General features: G+C 34.1%; 1 long non-coding RNA gene across 3 annotated transcripts in view; it reads right to left on the bottom strand.

The window, feature by feature from the left end:
* The window catches only part of LOC144351296 (uncharacterized), a 36,519-nt gene extending 18,808 nt beyond the window's left edge, over nt 1-17,711 (bottom strand). The window contains exons 1-7 of one of the 3 annotated variants that reach the window (XR_014931173.1): nt 17,678-17,711; nt 16,628-16,690; nt 13,678-13,705; nt 13,113-13,142; nt 10,633-10,656; nt 9,591-9,626; nt 8,869-8,978 (exon numbers count right to left, since the gene is read on the bottom strand). This is a non-coding gene — a long non-coding RNA (uncharacterized LOC144351296). Of the gene's footprint in view, nt 1-8,868; nt 8,979-9,590; nt 9,627-10,632; nt 10,666-13,112; nt 13,143-13,677; nt 13,706-16,627; nt 16,691-17,677 lie in introns of those variants that run through there. The other 2 variants (XR_014931171.1, XR_014931170.1) reach the window with 2 other exon arrangements.
* Nucleotides 17,712-20,552: the final 2,841 nt, after the last annotated feature.

Below are 20,552 nucleotides of genomic sequence, written 5' to 3'. Positions count from 1 at the left end.
TGGCCTATATTACAAAATCAATATTTAACGTGAAGCATTTGTCATTAATATTAGTCTTTTACTTTTGAGTGATTAAAGATGCGTACTTAGGAATCTCCCCAGACTACATTTTTTGGCTGACCTTTACTGCTCAATTATCTGAGGGGAGCTGCTATTATTGTCGCCAAATTTGGTACAAATTTGCGATAGTATGCAGCCATGCCTAAAAATGACTGTATGGCTTCTATTTTATCTGACAATACTTGCAAAATACTGTAGAACATGTTGAAATAGCTGCATGCAGTTTTAGCGGATTTGACTCTTGGCATGAACCAACAGAATCTTAATTTAGCGTCTTAAGTGTCGACTATCTTCCTGTGAGAATATACTTTCTGTTAAATTAGCTACATCTTGAATTAGCGAACTTACAGATTAGCTAAAGTATCTAAAATGCTAGCTAAAAAGAAATGTTTTACAGTACCGTCATCTACCATGTGACCAATAAACTCTAAATTAGTAAAACCAAAGTAACACTTTAAAGGTCTTGCGTTTTATTCTGCCTTCCTTAAACAAAACGTCCTGTGCAATCTGTACATGCTCCTTCCATGATTTTGAATAAATTAAAATGTCATCAATTAAATTTCCATCAAAATACGCATCATACAGGAGGAAGAGGCTGGTGCACTCACAAGCCCGAATAGCATTCGTCGAAACTGAAATAAACCATTAGTGATATATAGAATTACCCCTATGTGTGCAACACGTATACATTCCGTTATATATGATAACTTCAAAATTGAGTTTGTCATGTATTCTCGACTATAGCCTTTTTCACCGGCTCTTCGACTGGCGTTTTCCAACAGCTCGCGCAGAGCCCATAGAAATACATGGTACAGTTATGCGAGTCTTCAAGCAACATAGAACGTCCTGTGACGTAGCTCCGCCTCGAGAACACGCATGTATTACCACTCCTCGTAATTTGATTACGTCATTCATATATATTTCCAATAAACGATTCACTAAAATACAAATAGTAAGTATATTAAATATTTCAGGATTTTACAGATTGTTATTTTTTTTTATTTCGATGGAATTCAAATGTTTGCCTAGACATGAATGCATTTAATAACCGCGTGCTTTCTAACTGAGTGTTGGATTGTTGGTGAAAATACATACAACCTGTTGCAAGATGAAGTCATGACATAATAGTGCTGGCTATAAACTAATAAAAGAATTATCTAATACATGTAGATTTAAAGTTCAATAAAAGTGCATGGCGAGTAAAGCTCCACTGTCTGTAGTAGGTGTGTGTATTGTCTCGCCCAATCAATCGATCACGCAATGGCGTCAGCACATGGATCATTGTACCGGGAATCTGTCAGGTATCTGAATTTCGACTGTAGCGCAAAGTGGTATGAACCAGTGATCTTTATTCGGATGTAGACATCGGGAAAACGAAGCATAGAGTCAAAAGTTGTATCTGGGCGTTGGCCAAACGGCTAAAGCCATTGGACCAGGTCCGGTGTGTTCTTGTCTGAGTCTTTATAAATCTGTCCACCCCTAGTAACATGTCTTTTTATAAGGTAAATCACATGACTCAAAACATATTTTATGATAGGACAGTGATTCAATTCACCTGCATAAGTTTCCCGAAGATACATTGAATACAAATACAAAAGTAATTTTAGCACCTCCATATCGTGGGGAAATGACTCTATAGACTGATTTGCCGCCATGATGTTCGATAACTAGTTTGATATAATAGTATAATAGTAAGCACAACCAATTATTCGTGTTACTTTTAATAGTACATCTGTTTGCATTGAATAGTTTACAAAAAATGGCAGGCATCTGCGGAATATTAATGGACACGATTCCCGATGGAAATGTTGAAACAGTTTTTCGTGAAATCTCAGTTCAATCTGTTAAAATACAATCTCTCATTTTGAAACTTTAAAACGTTAATTAAATAATGAGATATTGTTTCAGTGATTTTATTTTCAACCACACTGATACTGGTCATATATAACTTCATGAATATACTTTTTCATTTAAATTCCTGAAAGTTACTGAGTCACGAGTTACATTGAATAGCAGTGCCTCCATTATTGCCATGTTGTTATAGTGTTGACGTGAACAAGTTTGGCGATCTGCTCCGCTAAAAACAAATGTTTGCGGGCGTTGCCATGGATAATGGAAGCCAGATGTTTTCAAATGAATGAAGACCTCAGACAAGAATGTGTTTTGACGCCAATACGCTTTGCATTATACATTAATGTTAAAATCATACATATACTCAACAAGTTTTGTGAAATATGGAAAATTACAATTAATAAAGTCAAAAGCTCTAATAGTAAATAAGAAAATTGACAAACAAATGGAATGGCAAATTTCTAACTGTAAAATTAGGGATGAGACCCAGGTTGGTGGGCGCTTATATATAAGATATTACATATTGAGTGTATTCACCCAAAACAGACGTACAAAAACAGACATTCTGTCTATTGTTATAAACTGACCAGCAAAGTGGTAACCAGACCGTGTCCGAACTGTATAATACGAGCCTTTGTTTTCTTGAAATGGGAGTCAAAAGTGAAAACTTTTCAATTGATGAATACATTACCGATGAATACATTTCATTTTTATTCCACTCAAGATTTCTGTCGTTTCAATAAGTTCATCGAATAATCATACATATACCCAACAAGTTTTGTAAACTATAGAAAAAAAGTTCTAATAGTAAATAAGAGAATTGACAAACATACGGAATGGCAAATTGCTAACTGCAAATTTGAGGATGAGACTTAGGTTTGTGGGCGCTTACATTCAAACTTGTATTTCGCAGTTGGAATTTGACTACCTACATTTTATATATTTTCAGGTAGCTCCGTGTGTGAATTGTGTTTTTTCCCTAAAACTAGAAAAGTGTATGTATTTTTCTCTCAAAAATAGCCTTTTTGAGTGTTTTCACTCAAAACAGAGGTACGGAAACAGACATTATGTCTATTGTTATAAACTGATCAGCAAACTGGAAATCAGACCGTGTCCGGACTGCAAAATGCGAGCATTGTTTTTTTAAAATGGAAGTCAGAAGTGAAAACTTTTCAATTGATGAATAAATAACCGTTCGTTTTTATTCCACTCAGGATTACTGCCGTTTTAATAAGTTCATCGAACAATGCGATACGTACAGTTTTTGGTGTACTAGATGAGAATCCTCTGTGAAAACAATAAACTGTTGATCCATTGATCCGGCGTACGTCAGACGTCTATTGGCGATCCGCTCCGCTAGGATTGCCCTTATAATCACTTTTGTCGTTTTGTGTGTGTGTGTGTCTGTGTGTGTACATTTCCAGTGTTCCAGTGTTCACGTATTATTTCTTCTGTGATTTTTTTGGCTTGGCCGATTTCGTTCAAACTTGGCAGGTAGGTCACACCTTAACCCTAGTTATAAGGAAAAATCTGGAAAATTTTTTTGGTCCACCGTTGCCATAGCAACAGCCAAAAAACTGATTTTTGGATAGCTTCGCGCCAAATGTATCTCCTCCTACAAATTTGGGATAAAATACTTCAAACATAGCTCATTCTACTCAGCTTGAGTGTGGGCACAAAGTTGCCATTTGAATTTTTGATATCTGTTTTCATTACCGAGAAATTTGACCCCAAAGTTGGGGTAACTTTTCACCAGCAACGGCTCGGCTGGTTTTGTTCATACTTCACAGGTAGGTCGTGCCGTCACTAATTGGAAAAAAATCCTGGCCCACCACTGCCATTGCAACATCCAAAAACTGATTTTTGAATACTTTCGCCCCAAATGTATTACCTCCTACCAGTTTTGTACACAGTCAGCTGGCATCGGTGTCGCTGGGTGTATATGATAAAGGGAAGTTGTGCAACCAAATTTGCCGAGTTCGCAGTTTTTCGCCAATAAAAAAATAACTAAGGCAACAACTCACGGTTTTTCAGCATTTTTGTAATAAAGACATTATTCTCTATCAATAATCCGCCCAAAACAGAAACATTTCTACTAATTCTTGTGTTTTTTAGACGTTTTTCGAAAAACCTGCTATTAGGCTGCAAAAGTAGAACATTCCGGAGGGGGCGAAAGGGAAGAGCCAAATTTAACGCGTAAAAATAGAACGCGTATTTTGACCTCTATGCGGTCGTTGCCAAAGAGCCCTGCGTCCATCGCCTGGCGATGCTCTTCTGTTTCACCAGTTGCGTTTTTTGACTAAAATTTGGGCAGTACTGTCAGTCACGAAAATTGATGAATAAATTAATACACATAAAATATGAATCACGGGCTAATTCAATGGTCACCGAACACTCCACTACTAAACAATCTGTGGCAAGATAGTAGCGTACTGTATATTTGACCCAGATTTGACAAGCGTGGTACAGTTTTTTGCGCGTGTCCGTAATAACGCGCACAAAGGATTGTGGGACAGAGTCCTTTATTTGCTGGCATTCTTGACTTTTGACTGCAGTTCTTTTTTTATATTTTAGAGTACATGCTTCTGATATGCTCTTAGGTTGCTTAATATCCGTCTGAAATTCTGAACTGTGGTCATATTTTTCGATTAGGAGTCGTATATTTAAATTACTCACTGTGACTAGTGTTTTGCATTATGAAGTATATTGTTATGAAGGTCAACACCCTGCAATTTAGGTAAATATTTACCATTTCGTTATTTCATTATTTCGCTTTCCAGCATTTCCGGGAAACGCTTCATTCTAAAAAATGCTATCGCAAAACGGTTGGAAATAATAAATGTAACAGCAGAATACGTCCTAGCACAGTCACTCTACTAGGAGAGAGTAACTGTGGTCCTAGTACTAAACTAAGTGACTTCTAAAGACTGAATGGTGTTTGCGAACTTCGTATTAGTCATAAACCGACGTCAGCTTCACGTTTATGTCACCATGGAAACAGCCAAAAAACATGTTGCTTGTTTTTGAGCGGAGCGGATCGCCAACCAGCCCACCGGCTTGTTAAAGTATTGCTTGAAGTGCCAAAATTAAAGGCTCGGAAACGGCAAATTTGCATGTTTTTGTCTCCTATGGAAACTTATTTGAAACAATTATTTTTTCATGATTGTAATTCGCTTGGATAATACTCGTATCTTTGACATCCCAATCGACCAAAATAACGACGGATACTTTTGGGAGAAATACAACGAAGTTTTGGAAACTACCCGGTAAAATGGCGTAACTTCTTTACTGAATTTTATATAAACTCTGATAATTTTAGGTCGAACTGTACCTCTGCATTCATGCGTTTTTTTTCTTCTGGCGTACAAGATTTCTTTTTATTACGAGAAACTTGTGATACAAACACGTTAGCACCGGCGACAGCCATGTTGTTGATGTTTTGAATGAGTGGAGCATGCGCAGAACTTATCAATCTATTTTAATTAGTCTCATCGTTAAGCCCGCAAAATAACAATAACACGCGTTTATCGCCGCATTTTATTAATATTTAGCACTTTTCTAAAAAGAAAATTAACTATTTTGTTTTACTAGTGTGAAGACAATCGTGCACCATTCGCAATTATACCAAAAATGTCCATAATATGCCACGATACCGGGGTGTCATCAAATACAAACTCAATCAAGGTATCAACACTTGGTTTTGAATATGAAAAAAAGGAAATGAAAAAATAATACTTCTGAAGACAGCTACACTTACTTATGTTGTACCATGAAACCTAGGAGGTCCGTGGCTGATGACGGCCAAAAGAATTTCTAAAATTTTCTGGAGTCTAACATTTTCATTTATTGGAGCGCTAGGGGGCGGCTTTTCGGTTATTTGTACATTTTCAGTCAACGGCGAGCACAAAAATAAAATAGACAAGCGCAAGCAACAATGTTACCAGCCGATTGTGCACCCACGCTTCATTTACAAGATAACCAAGGGTACACATCAGCGAATTACGCTGTAGAACAGCAACATTTTCCAATGTCTGTAACAAAATTTAGTTGTCAATCTGGAAAATACAAGACAGAGTAACGTTGCGGGCCGTCTGAGTTATTTTCTGGTATTTTTTATATTTTGAGGCAACGTGTGGAGATCTTTAAATGTCGCGACCGCAGGAATAACTTAGAAAATCACAGGTAAAATCTAAAGTGTGATAACATACCGCAAATTCATAGTCGAAATTACGTCAACAACCAAAATGTTAGATTTCAAAAAGTATTAGAAGTTCACTTGGCCGTCATTAGCCATGGGCCTATACTCTACTACGTAATCAAAATAGTATTCTATAGGTTTAACAAAAAAATACCACACTACGTAATTAAAATAGTATTTACCAATATACTCTAGTACATTTACTATTTTAACAAGCTATATCACTTAATGAAAATAGTTTAAGAGCATCGATGATACGGACATTCGATTCATTGGAACTTCCCAATTTGGATTTTGTAAAATCTAATCAAAATAACATACTCATGAATAATTTAGCAAGCATTATCAAATCTCACCTGCATTTTGTTCACAGAATTACGTTTATATGCGCAAAATAGTATAATTAAACCGCACTGTATAACGCAATATGTATATATCACTAACGAGTATGATGTTTACTTATTCTAAATAAAGATCACGGTACTTGTGTTTGAATTGTAGAATAGTCATTCTATCTGTCCGGGTCAAGACTCCTATTTAGTGTAATTATATACAGTAGATTTTTTAGAACATAAAGGGTGATGTTAGAATTGTTTCTGAGTATTTTGTTTGTGTCTATAAACATTAGTATGTTTTGAAACGAACATGTTGCCAACACCGTTTGTAAATTTATTGATAGCTTAAGTTTGGTAGTGAACTACATATTTTATTTTCTGTAATTTCTGTAACCTAACCACTGTGCAATAGTTATCAATGTATTATGTGGTACAATAACAGTTTATTTAAATGTGCTTATAACACGTACACATGTGCATAAACTAGATATAAATTTACAGATTTCTTTATTCAAAAATAATTTTGTCGTTATCAGAGCTCAGCAGATTTATAGATTTGAAGTTGAAGTGTGAGATACCAAATCAACATTTGTAGTTATATCCTCCCTAATTTAACTCAAGTTTCTCTTTTATAAGCAGAAGAAAAATGAGATACCTATTCCCGAAGAAGCATGTACTGCCCTCGTCAGCAGTGATTCTGGTTAATAATACTGTTTACCGATCAGTTCGATTCGACCACTCATTTGGAAAGACAATTCAGTGCATTCCTATGTTGTATACGTACTTACGCTTTCAGCTATCTCGTCCAGAAAATATTAGCATTACGTAATATTCCATCTACATAAAAGATATAGTACCAAGTGCAATATATACACCAGCGTAGTGCACGGTATATAAAGAAAGAATATTCTGGTACTGCGTGGCAAATAAATAAATTAAACAGATGAAATGTTATGTACATAAAATTTATCTTAATATTTATCTTACCGTTTCAATAGCATATCAAGTTGCCTTTTACTAGCAATGTCAATTATAAGCGACTCGACTATTTATTTAATTCCTTAAAGCTATTAATTTTTATTTTACCTACTAGAGTCAAATCATTATTGTTAATGTACATGTCAATTAGAAGCTAATTATGACAGAATATTTGGGGTTTCATGTATTGACACTGATGAGAAAGCATGCATGTCTCTAGGATTTCCATAAAAAAGTGATACACTTTATTATATTTCTTCTATAAAATACGACAATTTAAAAAAAAATGACCCTTTTTTAAATTATAGAATTTTAAGACAACAATATTTGTAAGTGTGTCCCAGCTCAAGTCTGCCAGTCGGATGCAATCACCTAACTTCATAACCATATCTCTTCTCCTGTTCCCAATGTCACTGATATTTGAGTAGTTTCTTTTTTAATAATTTTGTTGTGCCGGGCGACAGTTCTGAGCATTTAGTGTCACTCTGGATACTGAGTGTCACTGGACATTGGAGTATCACAAATTGCAAGTGCTAGTGCTAACACATTTTGCCACAGAAGCCGTATTCATGTTTGGGGCTACATGACAGGGCTATGCGACCATCTCTATGTCAAATGGCAATTTTAATGCGCTATCCTGGCGTCAACCAGGCTCGGTCGAACATAAGCATTTATTGAGTCTGTGGCACACTCACCAAGGGTAGGGATCGATTCTTTGATGTTCAGCCTAAGGCAGGATTAGAACTTGGTTCTTTCGATCATGAGTCTGATGGAACAACCACTATGCTACCAGTGACCGTTTAAACAATTTGAGTAGTTTGCAAACACCAATTTTATGATTCTCCTTTTGAACTATTAATTGATCATAGTATGTTACAAAGGAAGATGGCGCGTTGTAGTGTTCCCGAGTTTTCGATGCTCATCAAAGCTGTCCAATTTGTTTTGTCTTAGATTGATCAATATAGTAAGAATGAGTACTTTGATTTGCTGTTGAAATTAAAAGTGAAAAAAAACACAGATGCACTTCGCATGTTATTAAAAGATGGTCTAATGACATTTGCTATCGGAAATGGGTGCTGTATTTACACGCGTTATTATATAGGGGTGAGCTGCACTCTGCCACAAATACTTTCACACATTGGTGATTGCAATGGAAACTATAAAATTGGCGTTGACTGGGAGAATGAGAGAAAAAAGTACACAGTACACACACTGACAACACATACAACTTACAAAAGCATAGTATATTCAACAACATTGTAAATATATATATTTTAACTTACACTCATGTAGTATATATTTACGTAGGTAAAAGTACCTTCCGGGTTACTACAATTATATTAGCTTCAATGTCATCTAGGGGGCGTTTTGGAGACAAAGATAGTAAAAAATAGCATAACAAATTATTTAATCACAAATTATAATAATCACCATATAAGACGAATGTATATTTATATTATGTTTATTAAACTACTTTATTCTAATGATTTTGAAAATTCAGTACCAGCATAATCACATTCCAATAATTATGCAGACAACGTAGTAACTTCATATTCCTGTGTGAAAAAAATGGTTAAATGGTATTATAATTTGTTTGATTTAAATTTCTTTTTCAAATAAACCACACCAAAAATATAGTGGATGTGGTATTCTTGAATGTCTATACTGTTACGATTGTTGCAAAACACACGTAGAAGTTGTACATACCTCAAAGTTAATGTTAAGGATGTTTACTTACCAAACACAAATAGCTAGAACCATGACCTACTCATTTGCCATCCTAAGAAAAAATATAGATATAATGAATGTATATGATGTTTTCATAAATAGCCCGAATTCCTTGCATGTATTCATATTTGTACGGGTCGCGTGATAATGTAAAACCCACCCATTAAATTTCTTGCAACCATGTCTACATCTACTCACTGTTGACTATGATTGTGTGGGATTTTTAAATTTAATGATCGTTGTCTGATATATTTTATCAACTACAAGCTAATAATTTCTCTTGACACATATTAACATACTTGGCATAATGGACGTTGATGTTTGTATATATTTTACACATTGATATGTATATGTATTGTATATTGCTATATGGATCATGCTCGATGTCGTATAGATAGAATATAATGCTAATGGGTTAAATTATTAATACTCAAATTTACCTCTTGAAAATGGCCGCCGCCGTCTCTTTTCTGGCTCTATAATTAGGAAATATGCACCAATCATTAGATAGGATAGACAGTTGTTATTTGAACAACCCTCGCTATATGTTTTAAACGACAGGAGCATTGCATGTTTTCTGTAATTATGTTGATATCGTGGATAATTGCAATAAGATATAGCATGACAGTAGTGCGGATTTATGCTTCCACTATCCGCGTATATTAATCAAAGCATGAATCATCGCCATTTAATTGTTATAGGCGTGTGAACAATCTTGTTATGACACAGTATTTGTGACTACAGTTGTACATATTGTGCCAATGTGTGCACAAACGAGAATCAATGTAGGTTGAACTAATAATCATATTTTTCAAATAATTTGCATTAACTGAATAATGAGTTAGCTGTAGTGCAACCAGTACAGGTGCTGATTGTATGAACAAATAAACGCGTAAATAAAGGACAGTATGAAATGACAACCTTGAATAACCTTGGTACAAAATCATTTATGGAGAAGAAGGTGGAAGAAAGTGCGAAAAATACGTCGAGGACAATTCCTCATAAAAACTTGCAACAAAGAATAAAACACATGACAATTCGTTCGAACGGTTTTAAATTGTCTATGATGATTCTTTCCCAGTTGTTTCCTTCACAATTAGACCCAAAATCGTAATGATTGGATTTCTATGAAGCACGACCAGTATCGACAATCATGAATATACGTCTATAAGTTTGTGGGTTACTTTACAATAACGAATCATTGGAATGAATTATGTTTTGATAGGTCATAAATTCCGATCTTATTCACAATCTAATCTATAGTTTTTGTCTGAAGTTTAACTCCCCTCAAATATGTCATAAACATTCTTTCATTCCTTTCGTGTTATCAACAGTTATATCATGTACATATTGTAGTGAGTTTATATTTAGTCGATTCGAATGTATTTCGTGTTTTTCATACAGATTATAATTATCATCATGCTGTGGGGGGGGGGTAATATATGCAAAATAATATTTTAAATTAATGTTACTCAGACTTACCTTGTTCCGATACCAACCCTTCTTCTGTCACAACTATTAAACAAGAGAATATGCACCAAGTGTTAGATTGGATAGACAATTGTTATTTAAACAAGTTTTGCTATGTTCTTTAAACGATGGAATAGTTTCTGTAATTATGTTGATATCATAGATTAGTGTAATCAATCATAATAGCGTGACAGTAGTGTGACTATGTTTCAATCATCGCCATGTGTTATTTTTCCTGGCAAAATATTTGTTACTAGAAATTGTTGTGAAAACGGGTGCACAAACGTAAATCAATGCATACAATGGGAACCATTGCAGTTAGTACGTATGTATGTAGTGTGTGTGTGTGTGTGTGTGTGTGTGTGTGTGTGTGTGTGTGTGTGTGTGTGTGTGTGTTCGTTCCTATGATATCTCATGAATTATATGAAAATTTATGAAACTTATTTTTGTATGCATAGATGCTTTGAGCTAATGCGCAGTTATGATTAGGTTTTGGTTTTTACATATTAATTACCTACTTTGCATGATAATTATCAATTTTTTGTCCATTCCAAGCTATTCTATCACTCTTCCACTGATACCTAAAGATCCACGTGCATTCATTGGATTATGATGAGACTTGGTACATAGATGCTCTGGATTTATACAAATATTTGGTTAATTTAGGGTGAAAATTCATGCACATTAATTATCTAATTTGTATAAGTATTTGTTATTTTTGGCTTTCCTCCGATATTTCAAGTAGTGATGGATGTAATTTGTATAATTAGTAAATTTTTAGCTTTGTTTGCTAATATTTCAAGTACTAATCATTACATTTAAATCCATTTTGATGTTCAATGACTATGCACATACCTGGGAGGGAGTTGCTAAATATAAATAACCAAATGTGCTTAATTAGCCAATTTTCGGCCTCAAATACTAATTATCCCATTGCAATGAAACTTGGTACATAGATGGTCTGTTACATTACATCTGTGCTTATGAATTTCATGATTTACATAATAATTTGTTTTCAGCTTTTCATCAATATATCTACATATCTTATTTCAATGAATGTTGGTACATTTATACTCTAAGACAATGCGGTACTCTAATTACTTTGGGGTTTATATACACCCATGATAAACACCTATTATGCATAATAATTTAATTTCCAGGTTTCTATCAATTTGAGGATTAATCACCATATTATAATGAAACTTGCGCACAGGAACAAATGCACAGACCTAACTCTATCCATGATGATTGCTTAATTTGCTAAATTAAATTCATCGGGGTGTTCTAAAAACATTTTTGATATCTGAAAAAAATCAGCTTTAAATTAAATTGGTGGTAGAGGTTCTCTGAAATTAATCAGACTGAAAACAACAGATGTAAAATCAAATATATCTGCTGTAAGCAATATTAATTTCGATAATGATATTCACGTATATCAGATAACAGACAAATATAATTTGCCAAGCTTCTTCTTTGAAAGGCTAATCTCAAATTTTTAAATAATTTTAATCTGTCTTTAATATACATATACAAATTTATATATATATATATACAATTATCATTCGTGGTAGTGTTCCATCTTGATCGCACAGTGAATAAACATGAAAAGTCGCGTAATTCTCTAGTGACATATGCGCACACTTTATTTCCAGAAACTTATTTGTTTGCATTAGTTAATCACTTGTCAAATACATTGTCTACAATTAGATAATTATTTGCGTTGTTCGTAATTGATATGTGCACTATATATATAATATTTTGATATCATGTGGCTTTTAACATAATTAAAAATCAGACAGGCCGGGGTTTGCAGAAAATTAGCATATTTGGATAGGCAATATTAATAGAGCACAAGTGATCATATTTCACTCACAGAGGTCCCATATTTGTTATCAAATAACAGAACATACAAGTTATAATCTCAATATGGCATAAGAACTTTGAATATCCTCAATGCAACGTTCTTGACTGAAACGAAGATATGAAGCAAGCGCGAATAATACAGCAAGGAAAATTCCTCATAAAAACTGACGTCAATTCATCCGAACCGTTTTGATGAAGCTATTCCTAAACAATTGTTTTCATTGCAATTGAAACAAAATTTAATTCATCAAATTTGTATGAATCACAACTCTTTCTCAGCAAGTGTGTGTTCCACAACTTCTTAAGTTGTTTTGCAATGATAATATCATTGAAAAATAAATCCGCGTTAATGGATGTCAAAGGGAGATTTTATCCAAATTTTAATATATAGTTATGCGTCTGAAAGTTAGCTACTTTCATATATGTCATAACAAATATTTCATAGTTTTTGAGCTATCAATGAACCAACGTCGTCAACAAAATACTGTGAAATGAATTAAAGTGTGTCTATCCTGTGTCAATTTAAATGTATATTGTTATTTCAATAAGTGAATCATAATTATCATGCTGTGGATGTGAATAAAATATACAAAATAATGATCATTTAAGTTAAAATTGCTCAGATTTACCTTGTTCTTGTTCTTGAACCCATCCTTCCTCTGCCGCAACAAATATAAAAGGAAATATACACCAAGCGTTAGATTAGATAGGTTGTACTTAAATCATACTCGCTTTGTCATTTAAACAAATAAATATTTGCATGCATATTGTATAATGTTAATATAATTTATCATTGTCATGAAGCATCATAGTGATACAGTAAAGTGATTTTATTATTACAATGTCACAATCTAAAAATTCTAATTAAAATACTATTCATCACAGTCCATAATAGGACAAGAGTTTGTTCTGATCTTGGAGCAATATTTCTTATCGAAGATGCGCATGATGCCTTACATGACAAACAACATACATCAATGTACGCTGAAATATACGGTATTTATAATTATGGTAGTTAACATTAATAAACATGCAATCATTTTAAAATAACAAGCAAACATACAAACACACATACATACAAAACAACGCCAGCAAAACATTGTATTATTATCTGATTTTAAACGCTTACACACTCCACAAATATTGAAAACTGGATTATGACGTATGAGAGCTTAACATTTAATGAATACTTACTTCTTAGCGAAAGTCGATAACCTTGGGCCTGTTTATATAAAAACAAAAATATGCAAAAATCAGAAGTTCCTTTATTACATGAACGATGGTGACATATATAAAACAGAAATCTGCCCGTTGACTGGTGGCAATATACATTGTTTTGAATATGCTTTTATAATTTGACATGATCATCTTAAAAACCCGTTCAGTCACAACTATTTTTAAATTTTATTTGAGTTGTGTTCCTAAATAACAGGTAAAATATTAAAAGTACTAACAACAAGCCGGTAGGCTGGTTGGCGATCCGCTCCGCTCAAAATCAAGCACCATGTTTTTGGCTGTTTCCATGGTGTGACATAAACGTGAAGCTAACGTCAGTTTATAACTAATACGAAGTTCGCAAACACCATTCAGTTTTTGGAAGTCACTTAGTTTATTACTAGGACCACAATCACTCTCCTAGTCGTGTGACTGTGCTAGGACGTATTCTGCTGTTACATTTATTATTTCCAACCATTTTGCGATAGCATTTTCTAGAATAAAGCGTTTCCTGTAAATGCGTGAAAGCGAAATAATGAAATAACGAGATGGTAAATATTTACCTAAAGTACAGTGTGTTGACCTTCATAATAATATACTTCATAATGGAAAACATTAGTCACGGTGAGTTATTTAAATATACGACTCGTAATCGAAAAATATGACCACAGTCCAGAATTTCAGACGGATATTAAGAAACCTAAGAGCATATCAAAAGCATTCACTCTAAAATATAAAAAAGAACTGCAGTCAAAAGTCAAGAATGCCAGCAAATAAAGGACTCTGTCCCACAATCCTTTGTGCGCGTTATTACGGACACGCGCAAAAAACTGTACCACGCTTGTCAAATCTGGGTCAAATATACAGTACGCTACTATCTTGCCACAGTGGAGTGTTCGGTGACCATTGAATTAGCCCGTGATTCATATTTTATGTGTATTAATTTATTCATCAATTTTCGTGACTGACAGTACTGCCCAAATTCTAGTCAAAAAAACGCAACTGGTGAAACGGAAGAGCATTGCCAGGCGATGGACGCGGGCTCTTTGGCGACGACCGCATAGAGGTCAAAATACGTGTTCTATTTTTACGCGTTAAATATGGCTCTTCCATTTCGCTCCATCCGGAATGTTCTACTTTCACAGCCTAATCGCAGGTTTTTCGAAAAACGTCGAAAAAACACAAGAATTAGTAGAAATGTTCCTGTTTTGGGCGGATTATTGATGGAGAATAATGTCTTTATTACAAAAATGCTGAAAAACCGTGAGTTGTTGCCTTAGTTATTTTTTTATTGGCGAAAAACTGCGAACTCGGCAAATTTGGTTGCACAACTTCCCTTTATCATATACACCCAGCGACACCGATGCCAGCTGAATGTGTACAAAACTGGAAGGAGGTAATACATTTGGGGCGAAAGTATTCAAAGATCAGTTTTTGGATGTTGCAATGGCAGTGGTGGGCCAGGATTTTTTTCCAATTAGTGACGGCACGACCTACCTGTGAAGTATGAACAAAACCAGCCGAGCCGTTGCTGGTGAAAAGTTACCCCAACTTTGGGGTCAAATTTCTCGGTAATGAAAACAGATATCAAAAATTCAAATGGCAACTTTGTGCCCACACTCAAGCTGAGTAGAATGAGCTATGTTTGAAGTGTTTTATCCCAAATTTGTAGGAGGAGATACATTTGGCGCGAAGCTATCCAAAAATCAGTTTTTTGGCTGTTGCTATGGCAACGGTGGGGCAAAAAAATTTTTCAGATTTTTCCTTATAACTAGGGTTAAGGTGTGACCTACCTGCCAAGTTTGAACGAAATCGGCCAAGCCAAAAAAATCACAGAAGAAATAATATGTGAACACTGGAACACTGGAAATGTACACACACAGACACACACACACACACACACACACAAAACGACAAAAGTGATTATAAGGGCAATCCTAGCGGAGCGGATCGCCAACAAAGAACAGCTATAGACAGTGCTCAAATTACGGATTACTGAATTAAAATATTGGTAACACAGTACGCATTATAGGAAATTGTTATAGCACGTAGTTGTTAAAAATCTGTACGATTTGACGCCCACGTTAAGTATTTGTTGTGGGTATTCAATGAAGTAGCTCGTATGTCATTCAATGTGTCAGTTGGATATTTTGTATGAATTTATAAATACTTAATGGAAAACAATTTACATGATATCCTGTCATATAATCCAATGTTAAAATAAAAAAAAACATCAAATGTGTATAATTGGGAATACTTAACACACACAAACTTTTGGTAATCGCAAACATATACGATACGATGATACGGTGTGATACGATTTACGGAGAAAATCGTCTCTTTTGCATTAATATTCAATGGGCAATGAAAATATCGTCTTTGCGATAAAATTGTGCCAAAAAGCTTTTCGATTGAAAATGTGCCATTTGTAAAATACCTGATGCTATCATTACGAGCTGAAAAAATAATCGAAAAACGGATGTAAAATTTTGATGGGATAACAATTTGTATTGTGGCGTGAATTCTGTAGGAGACCTTATATGTAAATGGTATGCACATTGAAATCGTCATTTTGCTCTGATATCGATGTGTACATGAATCAGTATGTACATATTTGTAACAATACAGTAGTATTTGATAAAGTGCTATTTCTATGTTATCCATATAAATTGTAATGGATATCCCACTCCTAGTAACAATCTTAATAGATAGAAACACACACACATCTCATTTGTTATTGTTGTGTTATTGTTCACGTATGAGAGTGTATTACATTGCTATATTTTAAAATGTTGGTATAGTGCATATGATTTTTATTTTGATTTGTGGCATATTTGAGTTTATTTTATTCATTTGTGATGAGTAAATCAAGTACGGTACATCTGGGATTTAGGTGTATGTACTACACAACGATACCGGAAATCCTTACCTTTTTAGTTACGACCAAAAGTAAAACAACACATAATACCATCATTGCTTTATAGCTTGACATCTGTAGAAAAGTTGAAATTGAAATTGAATTTGATATTAGTGGCATTATTATTCATGGACATGTTCATTCTAGGATTGCGTTGGAGAATATTTGCATTCAGGTTATTTATTCTTGATGCTGTCACTCATATCCAATAATTGTAAACGGGACCAACATGTTGCATTGAACGGAAAAACCTAAAATCTTTGGTTCGAATCCAGACTGTTGCTTATAAAAAAATGTTATAAATAGTGACGGCTTTGAGTTCCAAATGTTAAATTCCTATTTCAGATGTACATACCAGGAGTTTGTGTATGGTAACAACAATTTATGCATATCATCTCACCTTGTAACAAAGTGCTCGTTTCTAAATATTTTGTTCTTTCATTCTAGTGTGGATCTTGATACCAGTATGTATTTTAAGAATATATACCGCATTTGCTTGCAATGTTCCACTGTTCTTTTTTTGAGTAGTATGTTATTGTGAGGGAGCGACACAGGTTGTCAGTAAGTGTAAACACAGACTTTGGTAAATGATCGTGTACGTAATTCTGCTATTGTTTTACATGATTCGCCTATATGTTAAGTGTGTGTGTATCAGAGTATGGTTGATTTCCTTTCAACTTGCACAAAACACCCAAGCACATTTTCCAATATGCTAACATATGCGACGTGAGCCCGATATTTTACAATACTCATTGAATACAAATATGTATTTTTAGATTACATTTACATTTCTGTATCGCTATATGTGACGGAGTAGTATTGGGTGAATTGCAGTAAATGTCACTTGATCCCATTATTTTGTGGCAGTTATACCTCCCAATAAATCATCTGTTCATTAGTAACATTGCAACGTCTATTATAGTAATTACACTCTGAAGCATATGTTTACAGTTTTCTATCAGATACAGTGGTCTAATTCCCGTTTGATAAATATCAATGTAATCCATTTTTAGTATTTAATGAATATGAATCTAAAAAACTGTAAAAAAATAAGAAACTTACAGCTCAGTCTACCTCTATTTGTGATGAATGCTTCTTCTTTCGTCGTCAGACTGAGAGTGTGTCATAGGTCGGGAGTGGGTTTAGTCTCTTCTCTAAAATTAGCACTTTTGTTGTGAATACCAGGAGATATAAAAGCGAGTGGGTATTTCAAATAAAAGAACAGGGAACTATCCGGGTGTGTCCGACAACATCTATCACGAAATAATCATGCATAGCATTTTCTTCTAATTTTGAACGATTTTTGTTTCTACTTGATTGAGTGGTACTCAATAGTAGTGTGTAATTTCTTGATATCAGTGTTTGTTTGATGATGCAAATCGTGAAATCTTGCAGTTACGTTTGCATAAATACAAACAATCTTCGCACGGTTACCAACTTATTTCAGTTGTAGCATCATAAAATATCTCTTGGCGTAGCGTTGTAATTTCTATGATTCTATACATAAAGAAGTGACTGCGTTTTCAACAGCCTGTAAAATCATTGAGACTTTTTATAACTTCTGTTGAAACTTATTCACATATTAATTTATGCAAGTAATATTTACAAAGTGGGTGAAAAGTCTGGAGACTCGTAGGTAAGTATTATAATGTATATATTACAATCACCGAAGGTAACCTAATTCAACGCATAATGTGATGGTCAAGACATTACCTTAAAAAATAGTTCTATATCAAGCCCGAGGTTGTGGAAACAATTAATTGCATGTACGCTTATATGGTCTTTCCAACCTATAATACAACTGGATATAAAGACACGTGGTAAATTATATAGCGTAATAGATTTTGATACTCTGCATTTGGTGAACAGTTGTTGTAGTTCCAATCACATCTGAACATTCTCACATTTTTCTCGAAACTGTGCAATTTGAAGCACTACAGAAACCAACATCGCCAGCAATGTTTCAACTCAAAACACCAGACTGTAAATGTTTTGCAAAGTGTTAATATGTAAGACATTTGTGTTCATTAGAGTGACTAAAATACTTTTCTTCCTAAAACAAACACGCATGCAAGGTTTCAAGGTAAAACACGCGACTATGCATGTTTCACAAGTGTTTATTTATACGACGTGTATATAAGTTCATGATAGTTACTAGACACTTTACTTCCAAACTGTTCTTTTTGAAGCACTTCAGAAAACAAACACATATGTAATGTTTCACGGTAAAACACTTTACTATGCATTTTTCATGAGTGTGTATGTATACGACATGTACACACGTTTATGATAGCTACTAAACACTTACAATGCAATGCAGAATTAATTTCGACAAATGAAGCAGATGGGTATATAGTCAGAACGCCCGTATACAGTCTGCAAGGTATTACAAAGTATGAAATTAAGTGGTAAATTTGATTTAGGATCTGATTGATATCCGATAGAATCCGTTATTTTTTTCGTTTTTTTATTGATTTAACCTATTGAGGAGTCAAACAAAAAGCGATAAATTCAAGAAAAGACACTCACAATGACAATATGATAATCCACATTATACATAAATAACTTATGGCAACATATCTAAAATATCTACTTAAAGTTTAAAACTACAATACTGCTTCAGCTCAGTGGATTAACTATTTATTTTCATTGATTGGGTTAAAACGAATGGCTTTTTGTTGTAGTTTCCTCGATAGTGATGCAGATGATGTTGATGATGGATGTCTGATACTAATCTGTTTGCTATAACAGAACTTCGGAATATACTGATACAGTTTAAGATAAATCTTCCATGATGACATAGTTAGCAATTAAGCCAATGGTATTATTATCAGTGTAATATTTCCTTTAATTCAAATGACACGCCTAAACATTCTTTATAATGGTATACCTAGCATAAACTATATTCGTTAACTCGAGGAAAAGGTCATTGACAATTCCCCGTTTCCCTTATGCTCATATTATCGCCCCATTTGTAGAAAATAATGTGTCTTGTGCTGTTCCTGTGAATGGATTATAGTTCAGCAAATGATGAAACATTTAGGCTAATAACCACCGGAGTACAGATCGCACCAAAGATTCTATTGGTAATAGTTTTAGGGGATATCAAACCACTCGTTTGTTCAAGTGTATGAATTTTATTAAGTAACATTTGTAATGTACTCTTATGTGACTATGGTATAGTTTTGCACACAAGCATGAAGATATTTAAGCTGTATGGAGATCAGGAATATTGAACGCATATATACTGTTGTGTATCTATCAGCTTTGCATCATTGTCAAAATGTATCATATTACACAGAAAGAAAACAGATGGTTGTAATATACCGAAGTGACACTTAAAACATAATGTCAGACTATACATAAAGTCAATGGGCGATTAACACTGAATATGACAACATATCAAAACATTCAAATATATACGCTGATATACTAGTAAATCTTACATATGTCCCAAGTGATATAACTATGATCACCCGAGTTGAGCATGATTTCTTTCAAGTCCTGGAATTAAATCTGTAAGTGTATTTCAAAGATTTTTTTCCCAAACAAACCCAAATGTGAATGTATGAGACACTGTGTGAAACATGTATAGTCTTATGTTTTAGGTTGAAGCATCATTGTATCAAAATCTGTCAGGCCACTTAATACTTAATTCACCACGCCTCTCGATTTGTAGTTGCACTTAGGTTGGTAAAACAATATTGTTGGCAATATCATATAGGCGTATACGTACATGCAATTAATTCTTCCACAATCTGGTGTTTGACATAAAATTATTTTCTAAATGTCATGCCATGACCCATCTCATTTTGCATTGAATTACGTCACCTTCGGTGATTTTCCAGTTGTCATATATACAATAATGTTTTGTTTATAATGCTTAATGCTTGAATAAAGTTGAATGCATTAGACCATAAATGCCTCCAGTCAATAA

This window comes from Saccoglossus kowalevskii, chromosome 12 (assembly GCF_978046115.1).
Source record: "Saccoglossus kowalevskii chromosome 12, keSacKowa6.1, whole genome shotgun sequence".
In the NCBI taxonomy this organism is placed as follows: domain Eukaryota; kingdom Metazoa; phylum Hemichordata; class Enteropneusta; family Harrimaniidae; genus Saccoglossus; species Saccoglossus kowalevskii.
This window is presented reverse-complemented; position numbering and strand designations above follow the sequence as displayed.